The 21,334-nt window shown below is 39.2% G+C and overlaps 1 pseudogene; it reads left to right on the top strand.

Annotated features, from left to right (window-relative positions):
- The first annotated feature begins 20,411 nt into the window (after positions 1-20,411).
- On the top strand, positions 20,412-20,508 carry LOC127491894 (U6 spliceosomal RNA; annotated as a pseudogene).
- The last annotated feature ends 826 nt before the right edge of the window (positions 20,509-21,334 follow it).

Raw genomic sequence — 21,334 nt, forward strand, 5'->3', positions numbered from 1 at the left:
TAGTTACTGTGAGAGACAAGGACAATATCTAACATATTTGTATCTCATATCTAAGGACCGCAGATTATTCTTGAATGTTTCCATGTTTGTTGAAACCATTATACTAACTCTTTTGAGATACTATAAATAAATCTGATGACAAGAGGGCCCTGAAAGATGCATCACTGCCTAATGTGCTAGAATTGTCAGGTACTCTTTCATCTTTCCAAGGACACACTAAACTCATCTTAAAGAAAGGCCAGTTAATTATTTCATCTTTTAAGTACTACCTACAACACCTGCTGTATTATATTCTTTGGAACCCTCTAAATATGGAAAGACATGGAATGCCTCATTCTCCAGAGTTCTGGAAATCAAATCTGAGTTTTAGAATAAGATATTTAAAGGGGGCATGTATATCTGATAACCAATAAATAAGGTGCTGATAGTTTGCATTGTTGAGCTTCCAGAATTTGAATTATTGGGTTTTTGGAAAGTATAGCTATTTTAACCTTCAAAATGAAATGCTAATATTGTTACATTGTTTGTGTATTTTGGCAGTCTCAATAAATGCCATCTGGATTAACAACATGAAGTGTATTCTTGAAGACCAAAAAATAACTCACAATTCATAAGACATTAGTGTGAAAAATGTAAGTTACTCAAAAAGAAAAACAACAACAACTAAAGCTATTAAGTCAACTCAGCATGTGGTGAGAATATGGTAAAGGATTCAAGGCTTGGTTTTCCAAAAGTAAGGTTATCCAAGTGCATTTTATTTTGCATACAGCTGAATTATCTTTCCTTGTTATTATGTAAACTGTTCTCACAATTTTTCAAAGCAGCAGTTCTGCCTGGTTCAGAATTTGGCTCTACCACTTTCTAGCTGTGCAGTCTCAGCAAATTATTTCATTCCTCGGTGGCTTTGTTTTCTAATTTGTAAAATGGAGATAATACTGGTATCTACCTCAGATGGTCATGGTGATAAATAACAATTCAACCTAAATGCCCATCAACGGTAGACTGGATAAAGAAATTATGGGATATGTACTCTTTAGAATACTATACTGCAGTAAGAAACAACGAAATCCAGTCATTTGCAACAAAATGGAGGAATCTGGAACACATCATGCTGAGTGAAATAAGCCAGTCCCAAAGGGACAAATACCATATGTTCTCCCTGATCGGTGACAACTGACTGAACACCAAAAAGGAAACTTGTTGAAGTGAAAGGGACACTATGGGAAACGGTGACTTGATCAGCATAGCCCTGACTGTTAATGAACAACTTAATACATTATCCCTCTTAGTAGTTTTTTTGTCTGTTCTACTTAATATGACTGATTTAATTCTGTAATTAATACACAGTTATTCTTAAGTGTTGAAATTTAACTGAAATGTGATCCCTGTTAAACATAAGAGTAGGAATAAGAGAGGGAAGAGATATATAATTTGGGACATGCTCAAGCTGACTTGCCCCAAATGGTAGAGTTAGAAACATACCAGGGGACTCCAATTTAATCCCATCAAGGTGGCATGTACCAATGCCATCTCACTAGTCCAAGTGATCAATTTCAGTTCGCAATTGATCATAATGAAAGGACTAAGAGTCAAAGGGAGCACATAAGCAAGTCTAGTACCTGCTAACACTAACCGATAGAATAAATAAAGGGGAGAGTGATCCAACATGGGAAGTGAGATACTCAGCAGACTCATAGAATGGCAGATGCCCTAAATAGCACTCTGGCCTCAGAATCAGCCCTAAAGGCATTCAGATCTGGCTGAAAAGCCCATGAGAGTATTTCAGGCATGGAAAGCCAAGACACTCTGGCAAAAGATCTCTGTGAGTGAGATCTCAGTGGAAAGAACAGGTCTTCAAAGAAGGAGGTACCTTTCTCTGAAGGGAGGAGAGAACCTCCACTTTGACTATGACCTTGTCTAAACAAGATAAGAGTCGGAGAACTCAAGGGGCTTCCATAGCCTTGGAAACTCATGACTGGAGCATAGGGAGATTACTGATGCCATAGACAGGAGTGTCAATTGGTAAAGTCAACAACAGGAGTCACTGTGCACTTACTCCTCATGTAGGATCTCTGTCCTTAATGTGCTGTGCATTGAGATTTAATGCTATAACGAGTACTCAAATAATATATTTCACTTTGTGTTTCTATGGGGGTGCAAACTGTTGAAATCTTTACTTAATGCATACTAAACTGATCCTCTGTAAAAAAAAAAAAAAAAAAAAAAAGAAAAGAAAAGAAAAGAAACTATCAACTCCCAACTTGACTCTCACTGGGATTAAACATGACAATAGGTCTGATCTGATTTCATCATCATTAAAAAAAATCATCTATTATTTTTCACTTTATGTTTCTGTGTGGGAGCAAACTGTTGAAATCCTTACTTAATGTATACTAAGCTGATCTTCTGTATATTAAGATAATCGAAAATGAATCTTGATGTGAATGGAAGGGGAGAGGGAGTGGGAAAGGGGAGGGTTGTGGGTGGGAGGGACGGTATGGGGGGGAAGCCATAGTAATCCATTATTCGTACTTTGGAAACGTATATTCATTAAATAAAAGTTAAAAAAAAATAAAGAATAATAAAAAAAAAAAAGAATGTACTACACACAGAAAAAAAAAATTTTTCACTCAAAAAACATTGTTGCCTTCTGTTTACAAGACACAGTTCTAGGCACTTGGTATACAATGTGAGTGAAACAGGCAAAGAGTTCGGTCTTCACAGAGCTCATATTGTAGTTAAAATACCAAGAGCAGTGCCATCACACAAAGCAGGTAGTGAGTTATTATTATTATTATAAATTTTTTTTTTGGAAGTCAGAGTTACAGAGACAAGGAGAGACAAAGACTTCACATTCTATATTGAATTGTTGTGTTCTTTTGGGGGCATCATGTTGTTTTCCTTAGTCTTGTTTCCTAAATTGCTGCATTTATTATTAGGCATTTGTGGTGATAACTTGTTTTTTTTTTTTTTGCCTTTTCCCCCTTATGAAGGCTTTTATCTTTGAAATATGCCTCTGTGTCTTAGTGGAGTGTCTGCTCTTTAGTGAATACCCAGAAGTGTGTGCTTGGTGGGGTAAGGGAGCTCTGTTATGTGCTCCAAGGTAAGGGAAGTGTCCAAGGAGACACCCAAGTTAGGCGTGATAAATCTCTTTTTTCTTTTCTTTCTTTTTTTTTTATTAGAAGAGAGGTCTGTTCAGCTCCATTGGCATAGTCTCACACTCATCTCCTCTCCTCAAAGGAGACCAATGCCTGGGTGCTAGCGTCAGTGGGTATAATTTTCATCCACACTGCCACAACAGCAACACAAAGGATCCACACAGTCCTCAAAGTGAACACAGATCCTGCAGCAATGACCCTCAGCAGGGAATCAGGGAGCCCTGAGCATGTGGAGCTGCCCACAGTGACTGCCCAAAGTTTAAGTCACACTCTGCGCCTTTCCACACAGCCACAGTGCTTTCACAGTCCCAGCACACAAGGCTTCCATAGTATGAACACCCAGCCCCTTGTCAATACTCCCAGCCAGACTCAGGTGTCTCCTCTCGGTTGCTGGGTGCGCGTGTACATGAGCTGGTGCAGCCATTGCCTGTGTTGAAAATGGTGTCCGCCTTCTCTCAGCTAGTTATAGGACACTGGTGCCAGGTGGTCAGAGAGAGAAACATGCTTCCTTTTTTTTCCCTCTAGCTTGGCAGGTACACTGTCTCCGACAGGGTTCCAAGTTGGACTCCCACCAGGCTCTTCCAGTAGCTTTATCACCAGTGGCTTGGGCAGCTGCAATTGGGTCTCACCCCATTCCAAAGCTGTTGCTTAGGCTCTCGGCTGCTGGGGTCCCAAGTTGTGCACGTCCACACCCTCCATGTAGGTCCACAGAGTCCCTCTAATTTGCATGCAGTTTCCTCTGCCATTTTCTCCTTAACTCTTCCCTGAGACTGCACTCTCTCCACTGTTTTGAAACTATCTTCCCCTAGACTAGAGCAGTAAGCTCCCTCCCTATTCCACCATCTTGATTCTCCCAAAATGAATTTTTGTGTAGTTCATAGGGATTTTTTTGTTTTATTTTACATTTTTAATTTTATTTTCTCCCCCAAAGAAACCTTTTATGTAAGGAATTCAAACTTCATGCATTTCATAAGTACAACTTTAGGAATATAGTGATTCTTCCCATCATACCCGCCTTCCCACCTGCACTCTCACCTAACCCATTCCCAGTCCCATTCTTTACTTAGATCCATTTTCAATTAACTTTATACATAGAAGAACAACTCTAAACTAAGTTCAACAATTTGCATGCATAAATAAATAAATACCCTGTTCCTCAACAGTCGAGACAAAGGCTGTTCAATGTCATTGCATCTTGAAGTTAATTTCACTTCTTTTTTTTATAGAAACTTAATTAACTTTAAAGAAGCACCAAAGAATTTTACATCTTTTGTGATCACTTAGACATAATTATAATACAACTCTTTGAGGACAGAGGTCCTGCATGGGAAGTTAGTGCACAGTGACTCCTGTTGTTAATTTAACAATTAACACATGATGTCAGTGATCACCTGAGGCTCTTGATATGCGCTACCTAGGCTATGGAAGCCTTTTGAATCCACTAACTCAGTTCATAGGGATTTAAAATAATGTAAATTAATAGCTTCAGGCATCATTTATTGAGCATTTATTATGTGTCAGGCTCTGCATTTAGCTCTTGACATGCATCATCCCCTGATACAAAAACTTTCTCAGGTCTAAGAAAAATGATAGTAGGCTAAGAGGAAAAAATTGACTACCAAACATATACTGGCAGGGCCAACACTGCAGTTTAGAAACTTAAGCCTCGGCCAGCGCCGCGGCTCACCAGGCTAATCTTCTGTCTGCGGTGCCAGAACTCCGGGTTCTAGTCCTGGTTGGGGCGCCGGTTCTGTCCTGGTTGCTCCTCTTCCAGTCCAGCTCTCTGCTGTGGCCCGGGAGGGCAGTGGAGCATGGCCCAAGTCCTTGGGCCCTGCACCTACATGGGAGACTAGGAGGAAGCACCTGGCTCCTGGCTTCGGATCGGCGCAGCATGCTGGCTGTAGCGGCCTTTTGTGGGGGTGAACCAATGGAAGGAAGACCTGTTTCTCTCTCACTGTCTAACTCTGCCTGTCAAAAAAAAAAAAAAAAAAAAAAACCTAAGCCTCCACCTGCATTGTCGGCATCCCATATAGGCATCAGTTTGAGTCCCAGCTGCTCCACCTCTGATCCAGCTCCCTTCTAATGTGCCTGGGAAAGCAGCAGATGATTGCCCAAGTACTTGGGCCCTGCATCCACACAGAAGACCTGGAAGAAGCTCCTGGATCCAGGCTTCAGCCTGGCCCAGCCCTGGCCATTGCAGCCATTTGGAGAGTGAACCAGCAGATGAAAGACCCTTCCTCTCTGTCTTTCCCTCTCACTGTGTATAACTCCACCTCTCAAATAAATATTTTTTTAAAATATTTACTAAATAAAATTCTATGATTATTGATGTACCAAAATCAGCACAACCAATCCATACAGTATTAACCATGAAATAACCAGAATGATATTTAAAAGATAGACCAAAAAATTTACTTTAATCACAATTAACACCAAAAATTATCACAATTAAAAACTAATCTACACATTAAATTGATCAATATGGGATGTAAAAAAGTAGTAACAAAACATACTACTCTGGAGTACTAAAAGGAAATATGAATTATTAAGAAACAATTAAAATAGAACATACCTAATAATCATGATTGTTAACTGAGTTGAAAAATATTAATAGTGATTAGAAAAACATCACAGCCATAAAAGAAATTACCTAAAGTTATATTTTAAAAGGCCAGCATTGTGGTGTAGCAGGTAAAGCTGCCACCAATAGTGTTGGCATCCCACATGGGCACTGGTTGGTATCCCAGCTGCTCCATTTCCCAACTAGCTCCCTGTTAATGGCCCAGGAAAAGCAACAGAGGATAGCCCAAGTGTTTCACCCCCGGAATGTAGGTGCATGAAGCTTCTGGTTTCAACCTCGCCATTGTGGCCATTTGGGAAGTGAACCAATGGATGAAGAATCTTTCTCTCTGTCTCTCCCTCTCTCTCTGTAACTCTGGCTTTCAAATAAATAAATAAATCATTTTTTAAAAAGTTATATTTGTATATGATAAGAAATATAAATTTAAAAATTTAATTACATGTAAGTTAGTTCAGGTGTTACTTTAAATTTCTTAAATTTAAACAATATGAATCACACTTGACTTGGCTGCCTATGTTCCTGTGACTTAGCTTGGAACCCATTAACTTCTTTACCATGCCAGTTGTGAGCACCAGCCCAGCAACTGTCTATACAGTCCTGTTTTGCTTTTGTAGAAGAAAGCTGGTTTATAAATAGTAAAACCTGAAGTCAAGTGTCTGGCCTAGTGGTTAATACATCAGCATGCCACACTGGAGTACCTGGATTCAAGTCCTGGCTCCACTCCAGACTCTAGCTTCCTGCTAATGCAGACTGGGAAGCAGCAGGTAAGGTCTCAAGGAGGTGGATCCCTGCAACACATTTGGGAGACCTAGACAGTTCCCAGCCTGTCTTCAATCACAGCCAGTGTAGGTAACTGGGGAGTGAATCAGCATTAGAAAGCTGTCTTTGTCTGCCTCTCAAACAACAGATAAAAAACAAACAGTAAAAACCACACAGAGATTTATGAAAACTATTGGCATTCATGCTCTCTAAAATTTCGATGGAGCACAGGGAATTCTTTATCAATAACAGAAGAGGAGAGGAGCACCCTCAGTTCCCGCTGACAGTTTGTCTCTCCAGGACATACCACACAGAGATGTCTCTTAGGAGAGAAACTGGAGCCTGAGACCTTAGCAAAAGGGTCAGAAAAAAAAGTTTTATGTTGATTTGTTTCTTTTCATTTACCTGAAAGGCAAAACAACACAAAAAGCGAGACACACGCGCGCATAAACACACACACACATACACACACAGAGAACTTCCTTCCACTAGTTCACTCTCCAAATGGCCACAACAGCCAAGGCTGGGGCAGGCCAAAGCCAGAAGCCATGGAACTCCATGCTCCTCTTCCATGTGCGTGGCAGGGGCCCAATAGTTGAGCCATCATCTACTGCCTCCTAGGATGCATTACTATGACGCTGGATTGGAAGTTGAGGAGTTGAGACACAAACCAACACTCTTATACAGGACACAGTATCCCAGGTAGGGGTTTAACACACTACACCGAATTCCGACTCCAGCAAACTTTTTCTTCAAAGGGCCATATAGTCAATGTTTTAGATTCTATAGATTATAAACAAAATTGAGGCTAGGACATGGATATTTACATAGCAAGACAGCAAACATACTCCCACAAGATTTTTACTGGCAAAATTCATACTAGAGTGATAATAATAATTGAGTACAGCTTTTTGAATACAGATCTACTAATGAGAAGAATGAAGTTCTTTTTTAGGAAGATAGCAGTTCACTTAATTAGGAGTTTAAATTAGAGCCCCTATCATCAAATCAGTTGCAAATATTTACCCGCAAAAGACTCTTAGCTCATAGGTTATTAAAAATTCATATGACCAGATTTGATCTGCAGTCCATCATTTGATGACTAAGAGAGTTCTGACTGGTACCATGAAATAATTTAAAAAAATAGTAGAAAGAAAACACCAGCAGCAGTAGAAGTTATAATTGATTTTTTCCCTGAAATATATTTACTTACATCTTTATTTTGCATTTCATTTTATTTGACTTCCTCCTTGATTGACCAAAGTCATTCACTGGCCTTGAGGCTGGACTAGATTTATTCAACATACATGAAAAGAGGGGAAAAGAGTCCATGTTTAGTTATTGATGACCAAAATAAAAATTTTGAGTTCTTAGAAAGATCTAATCAAAGTCAAACACAACTAAGACAATCTAGCCTTTTTAAGATGACTTAAATTTCTATTTACATATCAAGAACCAGGTTTGACCGATTAGTGCCTTCAATTTCACTAAGTAAAGAAAGTTCAGAATTTGGGGTTGGCAATGTGTCACAGTGTTAGGTAAAGTAAAGCCAGCATCCCATAATGGTGCTGGATCATGTTCCAGCTTCTCTATTTCTGATCCAGCCTGGGAAAGCAGGGGAAGGTGGCCCAAATGCTTGGGCCCCTTGCAACCCAAGTGCGAGACCTGAAAGAAGCTCCTGGTTCCTGATTTTGGCCTGGCCCAGCCCTGGGGGTTGCAGCCACCTGGTAAGTACAACCAGCAGATAGAAGATCTCTCCATCTCTCTCCCTCCCTCTGTCTCTCCCTCTCTCTCTCTGTAACTCTTTCAAATAAATTAGTTAAATTTTAAAAAAAGAAAGTTTATGATTTGTCTTAAGAGAAGTCTCTTCTATGTAGTGTATCAGTCAGCTATTGCCACATTAATGCTGAGTAACACATCGTCTCAAATCTCAGTGGCCAATCTTGGTTTGGCTGATCTAGCCTAGGCTTAGCTGCGTGACTGCTTCAAGCTGAAGTCTTAGATGATCTGTGCTCCAGGTTAAAAGTTCATTCAAGTTCACTCATGTCTGCCCATTCTGGGGCCCAGACTAATCGGACAGCCCATGGCCATGGCCTGTTCTCCCTATGGTGGAGCAGTAGAATGCAAGAGACAGCCACAGTGCACAGCATCTTTAAAGCTTATTCCCATGTCATGTCCACTAATGTTCCATGGTCAAAGCAAGTCAAAAGGTCAAGACTTCAGGGTAGGGGAGGAGTGAACTCTAGCACACAGTAATTTAAACTATCACAACAGTAGAGGAAACAAATCCTCTGTGCTTAGAGCGCTATAATGTCTGGAAAGGAAGAGGAAAAGAAAGCGAGTGGAAATAATCATGCAGATATACATGTCATGATAGTCCTATTGTATCAGTCAGTAGTATTGGGCTGAATATAACAGAAAACCCAACTTACATGCTTTAAACAAGTAGTTTATTTTTCTCAGATAAGAAGAAGCCTTGTAGTGAGAAGCTAAGAGCTGCCAAAGCTGCCTACAACATCCTTTGATGTACCCAGCATCCTTTGATCTTTGTGTTCTCCTACCTTTAGCCTAAAAGTGTCTTTTTCGCCACCTCTCTCTCTCCCTCTCTCTCTCTCTCTCTCTCTCTCTCTCTCTCTCTCTTTCTCTCTCACCCCATCCCCACCCCTTTGGTCATTTTAAGATACAACACCATATCCATATTCCAGAGTTGGTTAAAGACAAAGAAATAAAAATGCTTCTCTTCTCATTTTGTTTTTGTATTGTTTTAAATCAAGGAATGAAAATCTTTCCAACTTCCGCTGCATCCTTTTGGACAGAATTGTGTGTTGTGGCCAGTCTTACCAGATGCCTTGGACGACTTATTGTTTGGCTGTCTCACATCCATCAAGCTTGACTAAAGCAAGGGAAAGGTTGGAGAATGAAGTCTGACTGAGCTACACTATACTTTGTACCATGTCATAATCTCTCTAAAAAGGGGATAGCTAAAGAAATAACCTGTTTTGATCTTCACATATTGAGTATATAGGTTGAATTATCACACTGTACCCCATAAACATGTGCAATTAAGATGATTTTTTAATTAAGAAAAACATATAAGAGTAGAAGAACTCAGGAACACTCTAGCAAGTAGGGCACTGACCTGACTGCAGCCTGGGGAGGCTACAGGCCTGAGAAGAAGCCCTACACTGACCTGCAGCTATAACCAATCTGGACAGAGCAGAAGCACATTATCTAGGTGCACATCTCCATCCCTCCATTTATTTTCTCCATTTATTTATTATTTAGACCTATTTAGTTTTTTCAATCTGTAAATGGAATAATGGTTCCTACATCTTATGCTTCTAATGGCAATTAAAAGAACTAATAGATTAAAAAAAATGCCAAGGAAATGGCAATACAGGCTGAGTATCCATTATCCTAAATACTTGGGACCAGTAGCACTTTAGATTTCAGATTCTGGATTTTGGAAGATTTACTCATACAGAAGGCGATATCTTGGAATAGGACTTGTCTAAACACAAAATTCATTTGTTTCATATACACCTTATACACATAGCCTAGAGGTGATTTTATACAATATTCTAGATAACTTGTATAGGAAACAAAGTTTCATGGTGTGGAATTTTCCACTTGTAGCATAAGGTCAATATTCAAAAAGTTTTAGATTTTCCAGCATTTTGAATTTTTGGATTAAAGATACTCATCATCAGTAAATTCTAAGTGTTATTATTATATTAAACAAATACATAAAACTGCTCATCTCTATTCATTACCTAAGGGATATCCATTACCTCTGATGTAATCTATGACACAGATGTTTCCTTAAAGGGATTCATTTGACCATCATTTGAAGACCATTTTTCCACCCATCATCCACACAGTGCCTACTATCCTCTTCCTTCCTAATGTTCTCTTTCACAAGGTTGCATGCCTCCTGCCTCCCCATTCCTGCCTCTATACCCAACAGTGTTCAGCCGGAAAGGGCATGGTACCCACTCTGCCTGTCGTTCTACACCTTCCAGCTCTGTATTGCTGCCTGCATGGGCCCTTCCTAGGTTTGGAAGCCAAGGAAGTCTGTGAGTCAGTTGTTGTGATGTGCCCTTCACTTGGGTCATCCAGCAGTCATGAGCCTGTAGCACACACATACAGAGAAGAGAGCTCTCTTGAACTGGCTCATCATCAAGCCTTTTCCTTCTCTGTCAACCATGCTTCCAAAATTTCTCCTTCAGCAAAGAAAAGCTATTTCATACTTGGAAGAAATCCTCTACCTTTGAGATATCTTCCCAGGGAAGAGCCTAGCAGACTATGAGCCTATTGATGATCATTTCTCGTAGAATCATAATATTTTACAGCTGAACAGGATCCAGGGAAACTGCAGCCCAGAGTCTGATGGCTTGTATGAGGTCATCTACCAGGTCACAGTGCAGCTGGGACCTGATTCCTCGTCCTGTATCTTTCCATTAGATCATACTATTTTCTTCCTGTTCGACCCAGGGGTGAGAAGAGAGTGTTAGATTATATTATTCATGCCCCTTTAAACAATACAATCCAAGCAACAGACACATTATAGGAACTGTTGACAAAAGGAGAGAATACCCGCCTCCACTGAGATCTGAATATGTGTCTTCTATTTAACTTGATTGTGTAGAAATAGAATTCACGTAACTAGGATCACTTCCTAATTATGCTGGGATTAATGCATAACAGAAAGTATGACTTTAAACTATAAAATTTACTTTCAGTATCCTGGAATGGGAACAAAGAAAATCCAAGATGTTCAGTTCTTGCCCATCTGGGGTGCCTGTATGTCTGTGTTTATCCTGACAGAATATGACAGGTCAAACTTTTAGTTGATGAGGTTTCCATCCTGCAAATAAGGGAAGGGCTGGGTCTGTCATGAGTCTGCCCTAATGACTGCCCCTTCCTCTCCATCTGCCATTGATCAAGTTGTACCTCCAGTGGGGACCAAAGCCAGTGCCAGGAGGCTCTGCAGGCAGTATGAAGGCCAAGGGCGATGATCAGAACATTGCAGTTAACCAGACTTTGGTTAAATATCAGGGTTATAATAAATAAGAAGAATGTATCATGTCATGTCTGGTCAAATCCATAGAGACCCTAAGCGACTCAGCATATGTATTCAAGTAAACATTACTTGACTGATTAGTCCTCAATTTTACCACTGAGTAAAGTAGAGAACACACACGTACTGTGGGAGTTGGGGTGGAAAAATCTCTAATTCATTCCCCACATATGTGCTAACATTTGATACAGCTTAGAATAAACATGAAAGTAAGTTATAAAATAAAAGTTATAAAAAAGGGGGTGGGGGAGGAGGACGATTTTAACAGAAACTTGGGATGAGACAGTTACCACAAAAGAACACTGAGTTCACCTTGGGCTCCCTAATCATAAATAATACTGACCATACTCAGCTCTTACTTTTCTATATTTACTACTGCATAGACAGTACTTTTCTTAGCTCATTTAGTTCCCTTTGGTTCTTGTATCTGCATCAAAGAGAATCATATACATGACAGGTTTTCTGAGTTGCACAGTTATAAACCAAAACTGTAACCTTCTGTAAGGAAATTACATTATGAACAAACTGAAGTCCAAATCATTTATACAAAACTACTGGGAACAGAATTCAGAAGTGTCCAGGGTCTGAAAATGTAATCAATGCCATACAAGCTATGTTTATCCATTGTCTGTGTAGGGTAGAAAGGGGGGTGATCCCCTTTCTCCTCATTATAAAAGGTCACAGGGGACATCTATAACAAAAAGCAAGTTAACAAGAGGAAAGCATAGTAAATGTATCCTATCATACTTTTGTATGACACAGGAGCCCTTGGACTGAAGATCCAAAGGCCCAGAGTGAACTGTGCATGTGTATATATAAGTTTAATGAAGGATGGACAACTATATAGAGTTATGATTGGACACAAAGGGTTTGAACTGATGGCAATGGACTGAAAGGAAACTCAGTAAAGCCTGCCTATCCAGATTCCAGTTAGTTCCTCTGTTGTAGCATTTCTTCCTCCCCAGGAGGTGGGAGGACTCTTTTGGGAATAAGGGACTTTTGACCCACCCTCAAGGTAGATCAGAAAGTGTTCATGGGTACCTTTACACTGAAAATTTGAATAGAATATATTTAGGTTTTATGGCTGGCTCTGGGGGAAAGTGGTTCTGGTTTCTATGACTCATCTTAGGGAAGAGGAATTCGAGTTTCCATGGCCTGCCTCAGGGGAGGATGTGGGGTGACAGATAGGAGGGCAGGAGATCAGAGAGCAGCTTTGCTTCGGAGGCCTTTACTTTGGGGTGTCATCTTCTGAGCCCCTCATCTGTCATGTAGCATCTCCCCAGAGCCTGGGGCAGCACCCTAACATCAGATATACTACTGTTGCTAGTGTGTCATGTGTGAGGGGTCACATGCACAGCCATACATGATGTCTCCAAATTTACTCACAGCAGTTCACACCAGATTTTGCACAGAATTTGATGAATAGAGGGGGCCAGACATTTGGTCTAGTGGTTAAGCCTCCTGTTGGGATGCCCACACCCACATCAGAGTGCCTAGGTTTAAGACCAAGCTCTGGCTCCTGCTCCAGCTTCCTGATAATGCACACCCTGGGGGCAGCTGTGATAGTTCACAAACTTGATTACTGGCTCCCTGCCTTTGCCTGGCCCAGTCCTTGCTGTTGCAGGCACTTGAAAAGTGAACTACTGAATGAGAGTGCTCTCTCTCTCTCTCTCCCTTCCTCCCTCCCTCCCAAATAAATGAAACTTTAAAATAGAATACATTAAAGAAGTATGAGTAGTAAAAGTCTTGCCATTTTTCTTAATATCCATTTGACCTGGAACAAATCATGTCAATCTGGGATGCTTTTGCATCCACAAAAATAGGAGTAAATGTGCAATTAACAGAGAGATAAACTGTGACTAAACAATGCAAACACTCCCTGAAGCACTCTCGCTGAATGAGCATAGCCAGAGGTTAGGGGACCGGAGCACCATCACAGCTCTGCTGTTGACTTCTCTGGTGACCCCACTTCATTTCTCTGGTCCTCAGATTTCTCTCCCATAAAATGAGGAGATTGGAAGCCGCAGTCTCCAAAGTTCTGTACAGCTCCACAATCTGGGATTCTAGTTTTTCCTTTTGCTCACATCAACAGGTTTTTTTAAATGTTAATACCCAAGAATAATATGTTAGTCATCCTTGAGTCATTGAATTTCAAGCTTTTGGCCAATCACTTCCCTGACCATTTTTAAATATGTTGTTTCACATAGAAACAATGTGCACAATGAAGCATGATAGTAAAAACAGAATGCTCCAACTCCCTTCAACTGGAATTTGTAGACCTCTTTCTATTACTTTACTTGCCCTGATGTCCTTAAAATAAGAACGGAAAATGGCATACGATTATTTCTCAACTCTGGAAATATTTGTGAGTAATTCTGCCAAAGTCTTAGTCAGAAATGATCATTGAAAACTCCAGATGGCATCAGCACAGTTACCTTGCTTTGCTAATTTTCCTCTTTGAAATCTTGCCTTCCTAAGAAAACACATTGAAAAGAAATCTCTTTGAAACATTATCTTAGGCATGAAAATTGGCTTCTCAAAGGTTTTAGAGAGCAGATTCAGGCTTACCACCCTCTTTGTACCAGCTCATTTTTGTAAAGTCACTGTTTCAATCTTTAAAAAGTGAATTTTGGAATATCCCAATGGTAGGATATGCAAGAGCTGAGTTTCCATAAGAAATATTTACCAGTTTTGAATCTTACTTAGCAAACTTCTGGAACTCGGAGGAACAATTATTGTGTTTTCTAATGTCTTCCTAGAGCCAATCCAAGTTCAGAGTTTCCATTGACCTTGAGTGGGACTTTGTGTTTATGTCAATTGTTCGGCTATGAAGAGTCAAATAAGAATCTAAGACAGTATTGCTCATAATGACAGCAGAACACTTTCAAATAGTTGTCATGTGTATTTCTTCATGATGCATTTTTTCTGGTGCATATTTTCCCCCTTATTGGGTAAAATATATCTCTAATATTAGATACACACACCACACGCACTGAATTAACCTCTCCATCCTCTAACCTTAAAACTGGTAACTTACGTTAATGTAATTACTTAGTTAACTGATAAAATTCTAGTTTAGATAGTTCAATGTACTTTATTTTACTGAATAATTTAGGGCCAGAGCCTTCAAATCCCAGCTTCACTCTCTAACTTGTTTTGTTTTTAATTGTGTATACTAATTGTCTATAGCTGGGTATAATGGGAGGTTTTGATACATGTGGACATTGTGCCACAAACTACGTTCAGATATAGATACTGCCTATCCTACTCTAGTTGTTTCCACAAGTAAAGAATGGAAATTGGAAAGAAAGTTTAAGGATTAGAAAAGTTTATCTTTTCATTTCTTTCAACTTGAATCCTAAGCTCTTCCTTATATTCATTTTTTGCTTTAGTACTGTCCTGAAGTTAACATATTAGCATATAAATTTATAACTCTAAAGATATAACTTTATGTCTTTATGTACAAGGGCAGTTTGAAAAGTTCATTAAAAATTGAATTAAAAGATAAGTCTATTTTGGTGCAAAAAATTTTTTTAAACTATGCATACAAAGAGCCTTCACAGAAGACACATATTATGATAAAACTATACATGGATTTCAAAAAATGTTTGTACAAAAATAAACTTATCTTTTAATTCCATTTTCCATGAGGGTTTGAAAATGGCTTTTATATGAATCTACTTGTTGTTTATCTTGTCTTTCCCACTTTAGTTAAAGAATATGTGTCCTGATAGATTTAAGAAATGTTTTTATGGTTCTTTTTATATTTTTAGACATTGGTAGTCATTCTTTAATTCAAGACACTATTTAATTTTCTTATTCAATTTGAGAGACAGACAGCAAGTTGTAATTTGCTGATTCGCTCCCCAAATGCCTGCAAGGCTGAAACTGGAAGCCAGGAACCCAATCCAGATTCCCTACATGGGTGGCAGGGACCCATCCCCTGAGCCACCACTACTGCCTCCCATAGTTCACACCAGCAGGAAGCTGGAGTCAGGAGCCAGAGAGAGGCATCAAACTCAAACATTTGTTTAGTAGCCATCACTGTTTCTACTCATTTCTCTACTTTTTTGGATGACAGTCTCACTTCATTACCTTCTTTTAAATTTGAACAAGCCGAGTCTTGTGTAAAAACTCACTTTTTTAAAAAAGTAAAGTATGCCTTGAAAACCTAAGTTAAATGGAAGGATAGAAAGAAAGCAACATCCTTTCTCCCAGCTCTACTTCCTGCCTCGCTCACTTACCTCCCAACACTTGTTGATTCTGCCTACTGGTCTATCTGCCAGTGGGAGTCTGAGGTAGGAATCAGGGGGTGGCTGTTAAAAGACTTGCATGGGGGCCAGTGCTGTGGCTCATTGGGTAAAGCTGCTGCCTGCAGTGCTGGCATCCCATATATGGGTGCTGGTTCGAGAGCCCGCTGCTCCACTTCCAATCCAGCTCTCTACTATAGCCTGGGAAAGCAGCAGAAGATGGCACAAGTCCTTGGGCCCCTGCACCCATGTGGGAGAATCAGAAGAAACTCCTGGCTTCGGATTGGCACAGCTCCAGCCATTGCAGCTAATTGGGGAGTGAACCAGCGGATGGAAGACCTCTCTCTCTCTCTCGGCCTCTCCTTCTCTCTCGGTGTAACTCTGACTTTCAAATAAATAAATCTTAAAAAAAAAAAAAAAAAAGACTTGGGTGAGCAAGAAGGCTTTTGTGCTATCAAGAAAAAAGAAAGACTTATTTATTTGGAAGTCAGAGTCACAGAGAAAGGGAGAGAGAGAGAGAGAGAGAGAGAGAGAGAGAGAGAGAGAGAGAGAGAAAGAGAGATCGATCTTCCATTGGCTGGTTCACTCCCCAAATGGCCACAACAGCCAGGGTTGATGCAGGCCAAAGCCATGAGCCAAGAGTATCATCAAGATCTCCCACGTGTGTGCAGGGGTCCAAACAAGGTGCATTAGCAGGGAGCTAGATCAGAAGTGGAACAGCCAGAATCAAATTGGCTCCCATATAGGATGCCAGCATTGCAGGCAGTGACTTAACCTGCTCCACCACAGCTTTTGCTCCAACGCTCTTGATACTAACTGAAAAATAGCATGTAGACCTTAAAGGAGACAAAAGAATAGCACCTGTGCTACCTATTCAGCAATAGCCTCTCCCTCACCTCCAACTGCAAGCACCGACCCAATGTCTTTCTATAAACCTTCCCACAAAAAAAAGAACCAAGTAAGCAATTAGGAAAAAGATTTAACTTGGACTATCTGTTTTTATGAGTTGACTAATAGGTCTTAACATGCTTCACTGTGATTGTAGACTTTGTTAGAAGAAATTGTGTGTCGCTTATAATTTTATAGTCTTTCTAGTGTACAAATAACAACAGCTAATACTCACAGTGTGCTTGTGTGTGCCATGTACTTTCATGTAAAAAGTACTTCAATAAACTCATGGAGGGGCTGGTGTGTGCTGCAGCAGGTTAAGCTGCCACTTGGCGACACCCACTTCCCATGAAGCACAGTTCGAATCCCAGGAGCCCTGCTTCCACCCAGCTCCATGCTAAGGAGCCTGGGAAGCAGTGAATGAAGGCTAAAGTACTTGAGTTCCTGCCTTCCAATGTGGGAAACCCGGATGCAATTCCTGGTTCCTGACTTCAACCTGGCCTAGCCCAGGTCCTTGTAGCCATCTGGGAAGTAAACCAGGAGATGGAAGATCTTTCTCTCCTTCCCTGCCCCCTTCTCCCAATTTCAAATCAGTAAATAAGTAATTTTTTTAAACTCATGAAAATGTATCTTATAAAAGATGGCAAATGGATTTCAAAAATTTTGTAAGCAAAATAAATTCATTTCTTAATTTTATTTTTCTACAAACTCTTTGAAGTATCCTTGCATTCATTTTCTTTAATTTTTTATTTCAATTTTTGATTTTTTAACACATTCAATGTGGTTTGCAGATACAATTCCAAGAACATAATGATATTCCCTACCTCTCTCCTCCCTCTCTCTCCTTCCTTACCCCTTTCTTTTTCTAGTTTTTAAAATAACATTTTAAATTTACATTAAAGTAAAAAGGCTTGTTTCTTCACCACATGGGAAGTTTCACAAGCAAAAAGTAAAAAAGAGTCTAGTTTGGTGGGAATATAGACAATGTCTATAAACAACAATTGAATGTAAAAAAGACCATTTTCCATTCAGTATTCTTGCATAAATTAACTTAATAGCCACAATGGCTGCTTTTGCATCCCTGTTTGACAAGGAAAGAGAGGCACTAAAAGGTGAATGGCAGACCCAAATTCACACAAACACAAGAAAAATTTTCACCAACTTGGAAGATCTATGAAAACAGGCAATTATGCAACTGAAAAAATAAGTTAACAATGTATTTCATTAAATTTAATTGGCTTCATAGTTAATTAATTATTCCATATTTCACTCACGCCATTGGCACTTCTGGGAAGAGTAATCAAACAAAACAAACTTTAGCCATGCAGTAAATAAACAATCATTTGTGCCAAGAACTATCCTGAAAGGTAAACTGTTTTTTATTATTTCTTTAAATTGAGACACTGTACTGGTTGAATATTCTACTACTCAGACAAAACAGTGTAAAAATATGTGTGATAGAATGAACATTGTATATAAAACTAAAGGTGTGTCAGGTTTTCCAATGCTGAAAATATTTATTGGGAATGCACAATAATGCTCTGATGCCGTTTGTCAGCAGTATATTAAAGTCACAGTCCTTCATGACTTTAAATTGAGAATTTAAACTACATGTGTTATTTCACTCTAATCTTACCACCACCTCACATGTTATGTTTGTAAACGTATACCTCCTGGTTCATTTTATAGGATGCAATTAAATGGATAGCTGCAAATGGTTGTGACACAGTCATATATTTCAACATGTAGTTTGATTTAAAGCCATTGAAATGTTTGTTCAAAAGCCTGAAGACTGAGCATTATGCTAGACATTAAAAGTGGAGAGAAGGGGTGTCATAAAATCAGGTTGCAAAGAGTACAATGGTCTGTATGCTTTTTACAAGTGCTCTGCCTTACTCCTATTTTGAGGAGGTAAAATGACTTGCACAAAACCTCATGGTATTAATTCTCCCTATAAAGTCAAACAAAATTACTTAAGATTTAATGAACATTTTCAGCAAAACACAATATTTAAATAAAAAAACACTGGAATAGAAGTTTGATTAAAAAAGTTTAAAAATATTTCAAAGGAGTAAGAAAATAATAATATAAATATAATACCAAGGAACTAAATGAATTCCACAAAACACTTAAGGGCTGTTGTGGGTATTATTCTTGCTTCCTCTGCAAATTCATTTTGCTATGAAATAATTTGGGGAGATGCAGTTTCCTTATTGGTTTCTTTTCTAGAAATCATCTTGATAATTTTTGTATATAAATTGCATTTCAATCTCCAAGAATGAATTACAGCAGGCAGCATTTCCTAACTTGTTTGACTGGTAAGACCTGCTTTTTGACATAACATCTTGGAGAACTCCAGTTTCACAGAAATCATTTGGGGAATTTTGATCAAAAACAAATTCTTGCCAGAAGTATATCTGTTGGCCTTTAAAAGAAAGGTGCCCCTAGTTCTTTAACCTTTCCCCTCTCTTGAGATTTTCACTTGATACTTAAAAATAGTGACGGTGGTGTTGAGCATTGGGCACAGTGGTTAAGATGCCACTTGGGACACCTGCATCTTGTATACAAGCACCTATGTTTGATTTCTAGCTCCACCCCATCCAATTTCCTGCTAACGTACATTCTGGGAGGCAGCAGGTAAACAACTTGATTCCCTAGCACTCATGTGGAGACCCAGATGGAGTTCTAGGTTCCTGGCCCAGCCCTGGCTGTTGTGGGCATTTGGGAAGTGAACCAGCACACAGGAGCTTACTCTCTTTGTTTCTTTCAAATAAATTAACTATAAATAACTTTTTAAAAGAAAGATAGGAACAATGTCATTCATCTGTGACTCTGCAGCTTAGCACATTACTTGATGCATATTAAGGACTAAATAAGGGACCAGTATGTGGTGCAGCAGGTTAAGCATTCCACATGGGAACTGGTTCATATCCCAGGGTCTCCACTTCTGACAGAAGTCCCTGCTAATGTACCTGAGAAAGCAGTGGAAGATGGCTGAAGTGCTTTGGCCCCTGACACCCACGTGCAAGACCTGTATGAAGCTTCTGGCTTCTGCCTGGCCCAGTCCTGTACCTTGTGGCCTTTTGAGGAGTGAACCAACTAATGGAAGATTCTCTCTCTCTCTCTCTCTCTCTCTGTCTCTCTCATAAGATCTCTCTGTCTCTCTGTCTCTCCCACTCTTTCTCTGTAACTCTGCCTTTCAAATAAATATTTAAATCTTTAAAAAAAGGACTAAATAAATATTTGCTAAACTTCTCTAAATTGTGCTATTAGGCTCTTGTCTATTTCCTTTCTTCACTTTTCTTCCATTTGGCTCTCTCAGGCTAGATCTACCGATTGGACAATTTAAGCCTGGGTCTTTCTAGTTTCTGATTCAATGTTCTCAAAGCCAAAACACAACTGGAGCTCCAAACATAATTTCCTGGTACTCACAATGTCTTTGACAGATAAGCAGACCTAGATTCCAGGAACTAGAATTAGATACAAATGAGGAAATCAAATACTCTCTCTCAAGGCCTCTCCATATTGGCACAGCCCAGAGATCTAATCCCTTTCCTTGAATTTTCTTTGATTTATATTTATATATAATATTTCAAATGTACAGAAAATTTAAGAGGATGAGGTTTTTAATGCATTCAATTCATGACTGAACAGAATGTGAACATTGGGCCATATTGAATAAAACGTTAGAGGCAGCACTAGCTTTGGTAGCACACATACTAAAACTGGAACAACACAGACATGATCAACACAGCCCCTGAGCAAGGATGACATGAGGCACTGAATATTTTTTAAAGGTCATTATGTAAAATGAAATAGCAACACCCATAAAGACAAACACTGCACATTGTCTTTCCTATGTGGAAGCTTAAAATAAGTCAATCTGAATTTAGAAAAGTGATTCCTAGAGGAGAGGGAATAGAGGCAGGTTGGATAATGAAGACCAAAGCACAGTCAGAATAGGGTCTAGTGTTGCCACAGCACAGTAGGACAACTGTAGTTCACAATAATGTATTCTATTCTGTACAAAGAATTGGAAGATAGGAGCTAAACGATTCCAGACACAATGAAAATAAAAAGAAATAGAAATGCTAACTACACTTATTGCCTGATTTGATCAGCTTCTGCTATATATACATGTTGAAATATTAGTGTCCCCTAAAAATGTGTATTATACATCAATCAAAAAAACTCTTTAAAATAAAGAGTGCTCTGCCTTACTATTTTTAAAACTATTACAAATATACCTGAAACCCTATTTGATTACATTCTTAATTCTCCATTCTAAAAGATAACTTCTATCTTAATGAAGCCAGTATGAATCTATACTTTAATAGCTATATCAATGTCAGACAGCCATACACAGCACATAAATATTCTATTTATGAAGACACCATTCTCCAATTTGCTTTTTCTACTCAATGTGCTTTCAAAATGTATCCATGCAACACAAGTAGATCTAGTTCATTCACAATGACTTCAATGCAGAACTCAATAACACACATATGCCCTTCATTTTTAACCCAGTTTCCTATTGCTCAACATTAGGTTTTGCTGTATTGCATTTTTATGGGAGTTGGAGTACCTCATTCAAATCTTTTATGCAGGCAGCCAATTT

The sequence above is a fragment of the Oryctolagus cuniculus genome, chromosome 3 (genome assembly GCF_964237555.1).
Source record: "Oryctolagus cuniculus chromosome 3, mOryCun1.1, whole genome shotgun sequence".
In the NCBI taxonomy this organism is placed as follows: Eukaryota; Metazoa; Chordata; class Mammalia; order Lagomorpha; family Leporidae; genus Oryctolagus; species Oryctolagus cuniculus.